The sequence below is a fragment of the Ranitomeya imitator genome, chromosome 3, assembly GCF_032444005.1.
Source record: "Ranitomeya imitator isolate aRanImi1 chromosome 3, aRanImi1.pri, whole genome shotgun sequence".
NCBI classification, from domain to species: Eukaryota; Metazoa; Chordata; class Amphibia; order Anura; family Dendrobatidae; genus Ranitomeya; species Ranitomeya imitator.
This window is the reverse complement of record NC_091284.1, coordinates 289,979,533-289,992,002: the sequence shown is the minus strand read 5'-3', so window position 1 is coordinate 289,992,002 and position 12,470 is coordinate 289,979,533.

Here is a 12,470-nt window from a genome sequence, read left to right as displayed (position 1 = left end):
AAACATTGGAGATCCCCCACAAATGACCCCATTTTGGAAACTAGACCCCCAAAGGAACTAATCTAGATGTGTGGTGAGGACTTTGAACCCCCAAGTGCTTCACAGAAGTTTATAACGCAGAGCCTTGAAAATAAAATAAAAAATTATTTTCTCAAAAATGATCTTTTAGCCTGCAATTTTTTATTTTCCCAAGGGTAACAGGAGAAATTTGACCCCAAAAGTTGTTGTCCAGTTTCTCCTGAGTACGGTGATACCCCATATGTGGGGGTAAACTACTGTTTGGGCACATGTCGGGGCTCGGAAGTGAAGTAGTGACGTTTTGAAATGCAGACTTTGATGGAATGCTCTGCGGGCGTCACATTGCGTTTGCAGAGCCCCTGATGTGGCTAAACAGTAGAAACCCCCCACAAGTGACCCCATTTTGGAAACTAGACCCCGAAAGGAACTTATCTAGATGTGTGGTGAGCACTTTGAACCCCCAAGTGCTTCACAGAAGTTTATAACGCAGAGCCGTGAAAATAATAAATACGTTTTCTTTCCTCAAAAATAATTATTTAGCCCAGAATTTTTTATTTTCCCAAGGGTTACAGGAGAAATTGGACCCCAATATTTGTTGTCCAGTTTCTCCTGAGTACGCTGATACCCCATGTGTGGGGGTAAACCACTGTTTGGGCACACGTCGTGGCTCAGAAGTGAAGTAGTGACTTTTGAAATGCAGACTTTGATGGAATGGTCTGCGGGTGTCACGTTGCGTTTGCAGAGCCCCTGGTGTGCCTAAACAGTAGAAACCCCCCACAAGTGACCCATTTTAGAAACTAGACCCCCCAAGGAACTTATCTAGATATGTGGTGAGCACTTTAAACCCCTAAGTGCTTCACAGACGTTTACAACGCAGAGCCGTGAAAATAAAAAATCATTTTTCTTTCCTCAAAAATGATGTTTTAGCAAGCATTTTTTAATTTTCTCAAGGGTAACAGGAGAAATTGGACCCCAGTAATTGTTGCGCAGTTTGTCCTAAGTATGCTGGTACCCCATATGTGGGGGTAAACCACTGTTTGGGCACACGTCGGGGCTCGGAAGTGAGGGAGCAGCATTTGACTTTTTGAATACAAGATTGGCTGGAATCAATGGTGGCACCATGTTGCGTTTGGAGACCCCTGATGTGCCTAAACAGTGGAAACCCCTCAATTCTACCTCCAACACTAACCCCAACACACCCCTAACCCTTATCCCAACTGTAGCCATAACCCTAATCACAACCCTAACCGCAACACACCCCTAACCACAACCCTAACCCCAACACACCCCTAACCCTAACCACAACCCTAATTCCAACCCTAACCCTAAGGCTATGTGCCCACATTGCGGATTCGTGTGAGATTTTTCAGCATCATTTTTGAAAAATCCGCGGGTAAAAGGCACTGCGTTTTAACTGCGGATTTACTGTGGATTTCCAGTGTTTTTTGTGCGGATTTCACCTGCGGATTCCTATTGAGGAACAGGTGTAAAACGCAGCGGAATCCGCACAAAGAATTGACATGCTGCGGAAAATACAACGCAGCGTTTCCGCGTGGTATTTTCCGCACCATGGGCACAGCGGATTTGGTTTTCCATAGGTATACTTGGTACTGTAAACCTGATGGAACACTGCTGCGGATCCGCAGCCAAATCCGCACCGTGTGCACATGGCCTAATTCTAAAGGTATGTGCACACGCTGCGGAAATCTCTGCGGATCCGCAGCAGTTTCCCATGAGTTTACAGTTCAATGTAAACCTATGGAAAACAAAAATCGCTGTACACATGCTGGAGTAAAACTGCACGGAAACGCAGCGGTTTACATTCCGCAGCATGTCGCTTCTTTCTGCGGATTCCGCAGCGGTTTTACAACTGCTACAAATAGAAAATCGCAGTTGTAAAACCGCAGTGAAATGCGCAGAAAAACCGCGGTAAATCTGCCATAAATCCGCAGCGGTTTAGCACTGCGGATTTATCAAATCCGCAGAGGAAAAATCCACAGAGGACCAGAATACGTGTGCACATACCGAAACCCTAACCATACACCTACCCCTAACCCTACCCCTAACCCTACCCCTAACCCTACCCCTACCCCTACCCCTAACCCTACCCCTAACCCTAATTCTTACCCCAACCTTAGTGGAAGAAAAAAAAAATCTTTATTTTATTATTGTCCCTACCTATGGGGGTGACAAAGGGGGAGGGTTCATTCAGTATTTTTTTTATTTTGATCACTGCGATAGGTTTTATCGCAGTGATCAAAATGCACTTGAAACGAATCTGCCGGCCGGCAGATTCGGCGGGCGCACTGCGCATGCGCCCGCCATTTTGGAAGATGGTGGCACCCAGGAAAGAAGACCACGGACCATGGGAGGCTCGGTAAGTATGATGGGGTGGGGGGAGCACGGGGGGTGGATCGGAGCATGGGGAGGTAAATCAGAGCACGGGGGGTGGATCGGAGCACGGGGGTGTGCATTGGAGCATCGGGGGGTGGATCGGACTGCAGGGGGGGTGGATCGGACTGCAGGGGGGGTGGATCGGAGTGCAGGGGGGGTGATTGGAGCACGGGGGTGAGAGGACAAGAGCACGGGGGGGAGCGGACAGGAGGACGGAGGGGAGCAGACCAGCGTAAAGGACAGATCGGAGGGCTGGGGGGGGCGATCGGTGGGGTGGGGTGGGGGCACATCAGTGTTTCCAGCCATGGCCGATGATATTGCAGCATCGGCCATGGCTGGATTGTAATATTTCACCAGTTATAATAGGTGAAATATAACAAATCGCTCTGATTGGCAGTTTCACTTTCAACAGCCAATCAGAGCGATCGTAGCCACGGGTGGGTGAAGCCACCCCCCTGGGCTGTACTACCACTCCCCCTGTCCCTGCAGATCGGGTGAAATGGGAGTTAACCCTTTCACCCGATCTGCAGGGATGCGATCATTCTGTGACACAGCATATGCGTCACAGGTCGGATTGGCACCGACTTTCATGACCCATACGCTGTGTCACAGGTCGGGAAGGGGTTAACAATAAGTTGGCAAGTATTCCATAGCCCTCTGAATCAGCCCACCGGTGTAACTCTGTAGCCTCTTGGGAAATATAGTTTTATTTGGACCCTTATCACTATGTTGGGACACTATATAGCAATAAATCCCCTATATATTATACCAAATGGCATTGTATCAAACCCACTGGTGTTATTGGGCCCTTAGACACACGCGTATATCTATGCCTGCCTTGTTCATAGCTCCCTGAAAGGGACGAAACTTGAGGTCAAAACTGCCCATAATTACAGCTGTACGACTTACTATGCCCTGCAGGTCTGTTTATCTTTTATCTTTGGCTGATACCCTAGCAGCACCACCTATACACTCGAAAGAAGGAACTTCACATAAGGGTATGCTGTACTGTTACTTTTACCGTCTCATTATGAATATTATAGTACCAACATATTGTGCATTTCTAAAACCCCGAACCCCTCTCTTTCCATTGGTTTTGCTCCTTGTCACATATATATTGTACCAACACATTTTGACAATCTCTACAACAGATTCTCATCACAGTAATGGTCTTGACATGTTTTCTGTACTGTATATATGTAAATATTTATAAATGTTTATGTTTATTTATATCATGTCTGTACATAGCTCTTTACTGTGTTTTGTCTCATTTGTTTCAGCGATATTGTGATCAAGGCCACGGGTTGGCCGAAACGTTTTTTTGCCTATCGCTTCACCTGAACATTTGTTTAATAAAATTATTCATTTGAATCAAGTATCTTCATAGTACGAGTGCAGTGATTATATGAATCTTTATGACTGAGAGGACCACTGGTTCCGTTCACTTGCACCGTCACACCTGTAACTGTCGAGTGCTAGCCTTCCATACTCTCTGTAATGAGAGGCTGACACAGTTACTAGGCCCAAATAAGAAAGTAGGCTAAATGCAGTTCAAACTTGGTAACAGGAGTAAACAGGCGGCATTGCTTTGTTCAGCGGAGGACAACTGTAATGAGAGGCTGACACAGTTACTAGGCCAAAATAAGTAAGTAGGCTACTCTACTCGACTCTGCCCTGTCCCCCAAACCGCCATTCCAAACTCTTGCCACCTCCTGTCACCTCCAACTCAAAAATATTGCCAGAATCCGTTCCTTCCTCAGCCCACAATCTACCAAAACTCTTGAGCATGCCCTCATCATCTCCTGCCTCGACTACTGCAACACCCTCCTCTGTGGCCTCCCCGCTAACTCTCTTGCACCACTCCAGTCTGTCCTCAACTCTGCTGCCCGGCTAATCCACCTCTATCCTCGCTACTCCCATGCTTCTCCCCTCTGCAAATCCCTTCACTGGCTCCCAATTCCCCAACAAATCCAGCTCAAACTACTAACAATGATCTACAAAGCCATCCACAACCTGTCCCATCCCTATATCTCTGAACTAATCTCCCAATATCTTCCCTCACGTAATCTCTGATCCTCCCAAGACCTCCTACTCTCCTCCACACTTATTCCTTCCTCACACAACCGGCTCCAAGATTTCTCCCGAATATCCCCCATCCTCTGGAATTCCATGCCTCAACACGTCCGACTATCGAACACCCTCGGCTCCTTCAGACGGAACCTGAAAACCCATCTCTTCAAGAAAGCCTACAGCCTGCAATAACCATTCTGCCGCCTCGCCATTGCCAGAGCCGCCGCCTCGCCATCGCCAGAGCCGCTGCCTCACTCCTATCTTCTGCCTCTTCCCCACTATCCCATAGAATGTAAGTCCGCAAGGACAGGGTCCTCTCCCCTCTGTACCAGTCTGCCACTGTAAATTTGTTTACTGTAAACGATATCTATAACTCTGTACGTAACCCCTTTCTCATGTACAGCACCATGGAATTAATGGTGCTATATAAATAAATAATAATAATAATAATAATAATAAATGCAGTTCAAAATTGGTAACAGGAGTAAACAGGCGGCATTGCTTTGTTCAGTGGAGGACAACTGTAGTAAGTGGCTCAGACAGACTTAGTAGGACTAAAATAAAAAAGTAGGCTAAATGCAGTTCAAAATTGGTAAGAGGAGTACACAGGCGGCATTGCTTTGTTCAGCGGAGGACAACTGTAAAGAGAGGCTGACACAGTTACTAGGCCCAAATAAGTAAGTAGGCTAAATGCAGTTCAAAATTGGTAACAGGAGTACACAGGCGGCATTGCTTTGTTCAGCGGAGGACAACTGTAATGCGAGGCTGACACAGTTACTAGGCCCAAATAAGTAAGTAGGCTAAATGCAGTTCAAAATTGGTAACAGGAGTACACAGGTGGCAATTCCTTTGTTCAGTGGAGGACAACTGTAATAAGTGGTTCAGACAGACTTAGTAGGCCTAAAATAAAAAAGTAGGCTAAATGCAGTTCAAAATTGGTAACAGGAGTACACAGGCGGGATAGCTTTGTTCAGTGGAGGACAACTGTAATAAGTGGCTCAGACAGACTTAGTAGGCCTAAAATAAAAAAGTAGGCTAAATGCAGTTCAAAATTGGTAACAGGACTAAACAGGCGGCATTGCTTTATTCAGTGGAGGACAACTGTAATGAGTGGCTGACACAGTTAGTAAGCCAAAATAATAAAGTGGGCTAAATGTCTGCCAAAAAATTGTTCATATATAAACAGGTGGCATAGCTAGGTACAGGGGTGGGTGTTATGACCTGGTGGTCAGGACAATAATGGACCTGGTGGTTAAGAGCACACGGAATGACCTGATAGTTACTGATAATATAGGACGAGCTCTGGGACGTGGGAACTCTGCTGACCGCAATCCCTAATCCTATCAACCACACTAGAAATAGCCGTGGATTGCTCCTAACGCTCCCTATGCAACTCGGCACAGCCTAAGGAACTAGCTGGCCCTAAAGATAGAAAAATAAAGCCTACCTTGCCTCAGAGAAATTCCCCAAAGGAAAAGGCAGCCCCCCACATATAATGACTGTGAGTAAAGATGAAAATACAAACACAGAGATGAAATAGATTTAGCAAAGTGAGGCCCGACTTACTGAACAGACTGAGGATAGGAAAGGTAGCTTTGCGGTCAGCACAAAAACCTACAAAAAGACCACGCAGAGGGTGCAAAAAGACCCTCCGCACCGACTCACGGTGCGGAGGCGCTCCCTCTGCGTCCCAGAGCTTCCAGCAAGCAAGACAACAATCAAAATAGCAAGCTGGACAGAAAAATAGCAAACCAGAGAAAAACAAGCAGTCACTTAGCTTCTGCTGGGAAGACAGGTCACAAGAACGATCCAGGAGTGAACTAGACCAATACTGGAACATTGACAGGTGTCATGGAGCAAAGATCTAAGTGGAGTTAAATAGAGCAGCCAGCTAACGAATTAATCTCGTCACCTGTGGAAGGAAACTCAGAAACACCCACAGCCACCAGAGAAAGTCCATGGACAGAACCAGCCGAAGTACCATTCATGACCACAGGAGGGAGCCCGACAACAGAATTCACAACAGTACCCCCCCCCCTTGAGGAGGGGTCACCGAACCCTCACCAGAGCCCCCAGGCCGACCAGGACGAGCCAAATGAAAGGCACGAACCAGATCGGCAGCATGAACATCAGAGGCAAAAACCCAGGAGTTATCTTCCTGACCATAACCCTTCCACTTGACCAGGTACTGGAGTTTCCGTCTCGAAATACGAGAATCCAAAATCTTCTCCACCACATACTCCAACTTCCCCTCAACCAACACCGGGGCAGGAGGATCAACGGATGGAACCACAGGCGCCACGTATCTCCGCAACAACGACCTATGGAACACATTATGGATGGCAAAAGAAGCAGGAAGGGCCAAACGAAATGACACAGGATTGATAACCTCAGAAATCTTATACGGACCAATGAAACGAGGCTTAAACTTAGGAGAGGAAACCTTCATAGGAACATAACGAGACGACAACCAAACCAAATCCCCAACACGAAGTCGGGGACCCACACAACGCCGGCGGTTAGCGAAACGTTGAGCCTTCTCCTGGGACAATGTCAAATTGTCCACCACATGAGTCCAAATCTGCTGCAACCTATCCACCACAGTATCTACACCAGGACAGTCCGAAGACTCAACCTGCCCTGAAGAGAAACGCGGATGGAAACCAGAATTGCAGAAAAACGGCGAAACCAAAGTAGCCGAGCTGGCCCGATTATTAAGGGCGAACTCAGCCAACGGCAAAAAGGACACCCAATCATGCTGATCAGCAGAAACAAAGCATCTCAGATATGTTTCCAAAGTCTGATTAGTTCGTTCGGTTTGGCTATTTGTCTGAGGATGGAAAGCCGAGGAAAAAGACAAATCAATGCCCATCCTAGCACAAAAAGATCGCCAAAACCTCGAAACAAACTGGGAACCTCTGTCAGAAACGATGTTCTCCGGGATACCATGTAAACGAACCACATGCTGGAAAAATAATGGCACCAAATCAGAGGAGGAAGGCAATTTAGACAAAGGTACCAAATGGACCATCTTAGAAAAGCGATCACATACCACCCAAATGACCGACATCTTTTGAGAGACGGGGAGATCCGAAATAAAATCCATAGAAATATGCGTCCAGGGCCTCTTCGGGACCGGCAAGGGCAAAAGCAACCCACTGGCACGAGAACAGCAGGGCTTAGCCCGAGCACAAGTCCCACAGGACTGCACAAAAGAACGCACATCTCGTGACAAAGACGGCCACCAAAAGGATCTAGCCACCAAATCTCTGGTACCAAAGATTCCAGGATGCCCAGCCAACACTGAACAATGAATCTCAGAGATAACTCTACTAGTCCATCTATCAGGGACAAACAGTTTCTCTGCTGGGCAACGGTCAGGTCTATCAGCCTGAAATTTTTGCAGCACCCGCCGCAAATCAGGGGAGATGGCAGACAAAATTACCCCCTCTTTGAGAATACCCGCTGGCTCAGGAACACCCGGAGAGTCAGGCACAAAACTCCTTGACAGGGCATCAGCCTTCATATTCTTAGAGCCCGGAAGGTACGAAACCACAAAATCAAAACGGGAGAAAAATATCGACCATCGAGCCTGTCTCGGATTCAACCGTTTGGCAGACTCAAGATAAGTCAAATTCTTGTGATCTGTCAAGACCACCACGCGATGCTTGGCTCCTTCAAGCCAATGACGCCACTCCTCGAATGCCCACTTCATGGCCAACAACTCTCGATTACCAACATCATAATTGCGCTCAGCAGGCGAAAACTTTCTAGAAAAGAAAGCACATAGCTTCATCACTGAGCCATCAGAACTTCTTTGCGACAAAACAGCCCCAGCTCCAATCTCAGAAGCATCAACCTCAACCTGAAACGGGAGCGAAACATCTGGCTGGCACAACACAGGGGCAGAAGAAAAACGACGCTTCAACTCCTGAAAAGCCTCTACAGCTGCAGAAGACCAATTGACCACATCAGCACCCTTCTTGGTCAAATCAGTCAACGGTTTAGCAACACTAGAAAAATTAGCGATGAAGCGCCGATAAAAATTAGCAAAGCCCAGGAACTTTTGCAGGCTCTTCACAGATGTCGGCTGAGTCCAATCGTAAATGGCTTGGACTTTAACAGGGTCCATCTCGATAGTAGAAGGGGAAAAAATGAACCCCAAAAATGAAACCTTCTGAACTCCAAAGAGACATTTTGACCCCTTCACAAACAAGGAATTCGCACGAAGGACCTGGAACACCATTCTGACCTGCTTCACAGGAGACTCCCAATCATCCGAAAAGACCAAAATATCATCCAAATACACAATCAGGAATTTATCCAGGTACTCTCGGAAGATGTCATGCATAAAGGACTGAAATACTGATGGAGCATTGGAAAGCCCGAATGGCATAACCAGGTACTCAAAATGGCCCTCGGGCGTATTAAATGCTGTTTTCCATTCATCGCCTTGCTTAATACGCACAAGATTATATGCCCCTCGAAGATCTATCTTGGTGAACCAACTAGCCCCTTTAATACGAGCAAACAAATCAGACAGCAACGGCAAAGGATACTGAAATTTGACTGTAATTTTATTGAGAAGGCGGTAATCAATACAAGGTCTCAAAGAACCATCCTTCTTGGCCACAAAAAAGAACTCTGCTCCTAACGGTGATGACGACGGGCGAATATGGCCTTTCTCCAAGGATTCATTTATATAACTCCGCATAGCGGCGTGTTCTGGCACAGATAAATTGAGCAATCGGCCCTTAGGAAACTTACTACCAGGAATCAAATTAATTGCACAATTGCAATCCCTATGAGGAGGTAGGGCACTGGCTTTGGGCTCATCAAATACATCCCGATAATCCGACAAAAACTCTGGAACTTCAGAAGGAGTGGAAGACGAAATAGACAAAAATGGAACATCACCATGTACCCCCTGGCAACCACAGCTGGACACAGACATAGATTTCCAGTCCAATACTGGATTATGAACCTGTAGCCATGGCAACCCCAAAACGACCACATCATGCAGATTATGCAACACCAGAAAACCGATATCCTCCTGATGTGCAGGAGCCATGCACATGGTCAATTGGGTCCAGTACTGAGGCTTATTCTTGGCAAAAGGCGTAGCATCAATTCCTCTCAATGGAATAGGATACTGCAAGGGTTCCAAGAAAAAACCACAGCGCCTAGCATACTCCAAGTCCATCAAATTCAGGGCAGCGCCTGAATCCACAAATGCCATAACAGAATAGGATAACAAAGAACAAATCAGAGTAACGGACAATAGAAATTTAGACTGTACCATACCAATGGTGTCAGACCTAGCGAACCGCTTAGTGCGCTTAGGACAATCGGAGATAGCATGAGTTAGCACAGTAAAAACATAGCCCATTCCGACGTCTGTGTTCTTGCCGTTCAGCTCTGGTCAAAGTCCTATCACATTGCATAGGCTCAGGCCCATGCTCAGATAGTACCGCCAAATGGTGCACAGCTTTACGCTCACGCAAGCGTCGATCGATCTGAATGGCCAAAGACATAGACTCATTCAGACCAGTAGGCATGGGAAATCCCACCATGACATCCTTAAGGGCTTCAGAGAGACCCTTTCTGAAGATTGCTGCCAGGGCACATTCATTCCACTAAGTGAGCACAGACCACTTTCTAAACTTCTGACAATATATCTCCGCTTCATCCTGACCCTGACACAGAGCCAGCAAGATTTTCTCTGCCTGATCCAGTGAATTAGGTTCGTCATAAAGCAGTCCAAGCGCCAGGAAAAACGCATCAACATCACGCAATGCCGCATCTCCTGGCGCAAGGGAAAATGCCCAGTCTTGAGGGTCACCACGTAACAAAGAAATAATGATTTTCACTTGTTGAACAGGGTCACCTGAGGAGCGAGGTTTCAAAGCAAGAAACAATTTACAATTATTTTTGAAATTCAAGAACTTAGATCTATCACCAAAAAACAAATCAGGAATTGGAATCCTATGCTCTGACATCGGATTCTGAACCACAAAATCTTGAATGTTTTGTACACTTATAGTGAGATTATCCATCAAAGAGGACAGACCTTGAATGTCCATGTCTACACCTGTGTTCTGAATCACCCAGATGTAAAGGGGAAAAGAGAGACAAAACACACTGCAAAGAAAAAAAAATGGTCTCAGAACTTCTCTTATCCCTCTATTGAGATGCATTAGTACTTTGTGCCACCTGTACTGTTATGACCTGGTGGTCAGGACAATAATGGACCTGGTGGTTAAGAGCACACGGAATGACCTGATAGTTACTGATAATATAGGACGAGCTCTGGGACGTGGGAACTCTGCTGACCGCAATCCCTAATCCTATCAACCACACTAGAAATAGCCGTGGATTGCTCCTAACGCTCCCTATGCAACTCGGCACAGCCTAAGGAACTAGCTAGCCCTAAAGATAGAAAAATAAAGCCTACCTTGCCTCAGAGAAATTCCCCAAAGGAAAAGGCAGCCCCCCACATATAATGACTGTGAGTAAAGATGAAAATACAAACACAGAGATGAAATAGATTTAGCAAAGTGAGGCCCGACTTACTGAACAGACTGAGGATAGGAAAGGTAGCTTTGCGGTCAGCACAAAAACCTAAAAAAAGACAACGCAGAGGGCGCAAAAAGACCCTCCGCACCGACTCACGGTGCGGAGGCGCTCCCTCTGCGTCCCAGAGCTTCCAGCAAGCAAGACAACAATCAAAATAGCAAGCTGGACAGAAAAATAGCAAACCAGAGAAAAACAAGCAGTCACTTAGCTTCTGCTGGGAAGACAGGTCACAAGAACGATCCAGGAGTGAACTAGACCAATACTGGAACATTGACAGGTGTCATGGAGCAAAGATCTAAGTGGAGTTAAATAGAGCAGCCAGCTAACGAATTAACCTCGTCACCTGTGGAAGGAAACTCAGAAACACCCACAGCCACCAGAGAAAGTCCATGGACAGAACCAGCCGAAGTACCATTCATGACCACAGGAGGGAGCCCGACAACAGAATTCACAACAGGTGGGCTCCTCTGCTGAGTAGCAGACAGTGGTAGTTTGCACAAAGTATTAACTGGTCTAAATGGAGGCCAGGGCCCCTGCATATTTATACTATCATTTCAACATAGTAACATAGTAACATAGTTAGTAAGGCCGAAAAAAGACATTTGTCCATCCAGTTCAGCCTATATTCCATCATAATAAATACCCAGATCTACGTCCTTCTACAGAACCTAATAATTGTATGATACAATATTGTTCTGCTCCAGGAAGACATCCAGGCCTCTCTTGAACCCCTCGACTGAGTTCGCCATCACCACCTCCTCCGGCAAGCAATTCCAGATTCTCACTGCCCTAACAGTAAAGAATCCTCTTCTATGTTGGTGGAAAAACCTTCTCTCCTCCAGACGCAAAGAATGCCCCCTTGTGCCCGTCACCTTCCTTGGTATAAACAGATCCTCAGCGAGATATTTGTATTGTCCCCTTATATACTTATACATGGTTATTAGATCGCCCCTCAGTCGTCTTTTTTCTAGACTAAATAATCCTAATTTCGCTAATCTATCTGGGTATTGTAGTTCTCCCATCCCCTTTATTAATTTTGTTGCCCTCCTTTGTACTCTCTCTAGTTCCATTATATCCTTCCTGAGCACCGGTGCCCAAAACTGGACACAGTACTCCATGTGCGGTCTAACTAGGGATTTGTACAGAGGCAGTATAATGCTCTCATCATGTGTATCCAGACCTCTTTTAATGCACCCCATGATCCTGTTTGCCTTGGCAGCTGCTGCGTGGCACTGGCTGCTCCAGGTAAGTTTATCATTAACTAGGATCCCCAAGTCCTTCTCCCTGTCAGATTTACCCAGTGGTTTCCCGTTTAGTGTGTAATGGTGATATTGATTCCCTCTTCCCATGTGTATAAACTTACATTTATCATTGTTAAACCTCATCTGCCACCTTTCAGCCCAAGTTTCCAA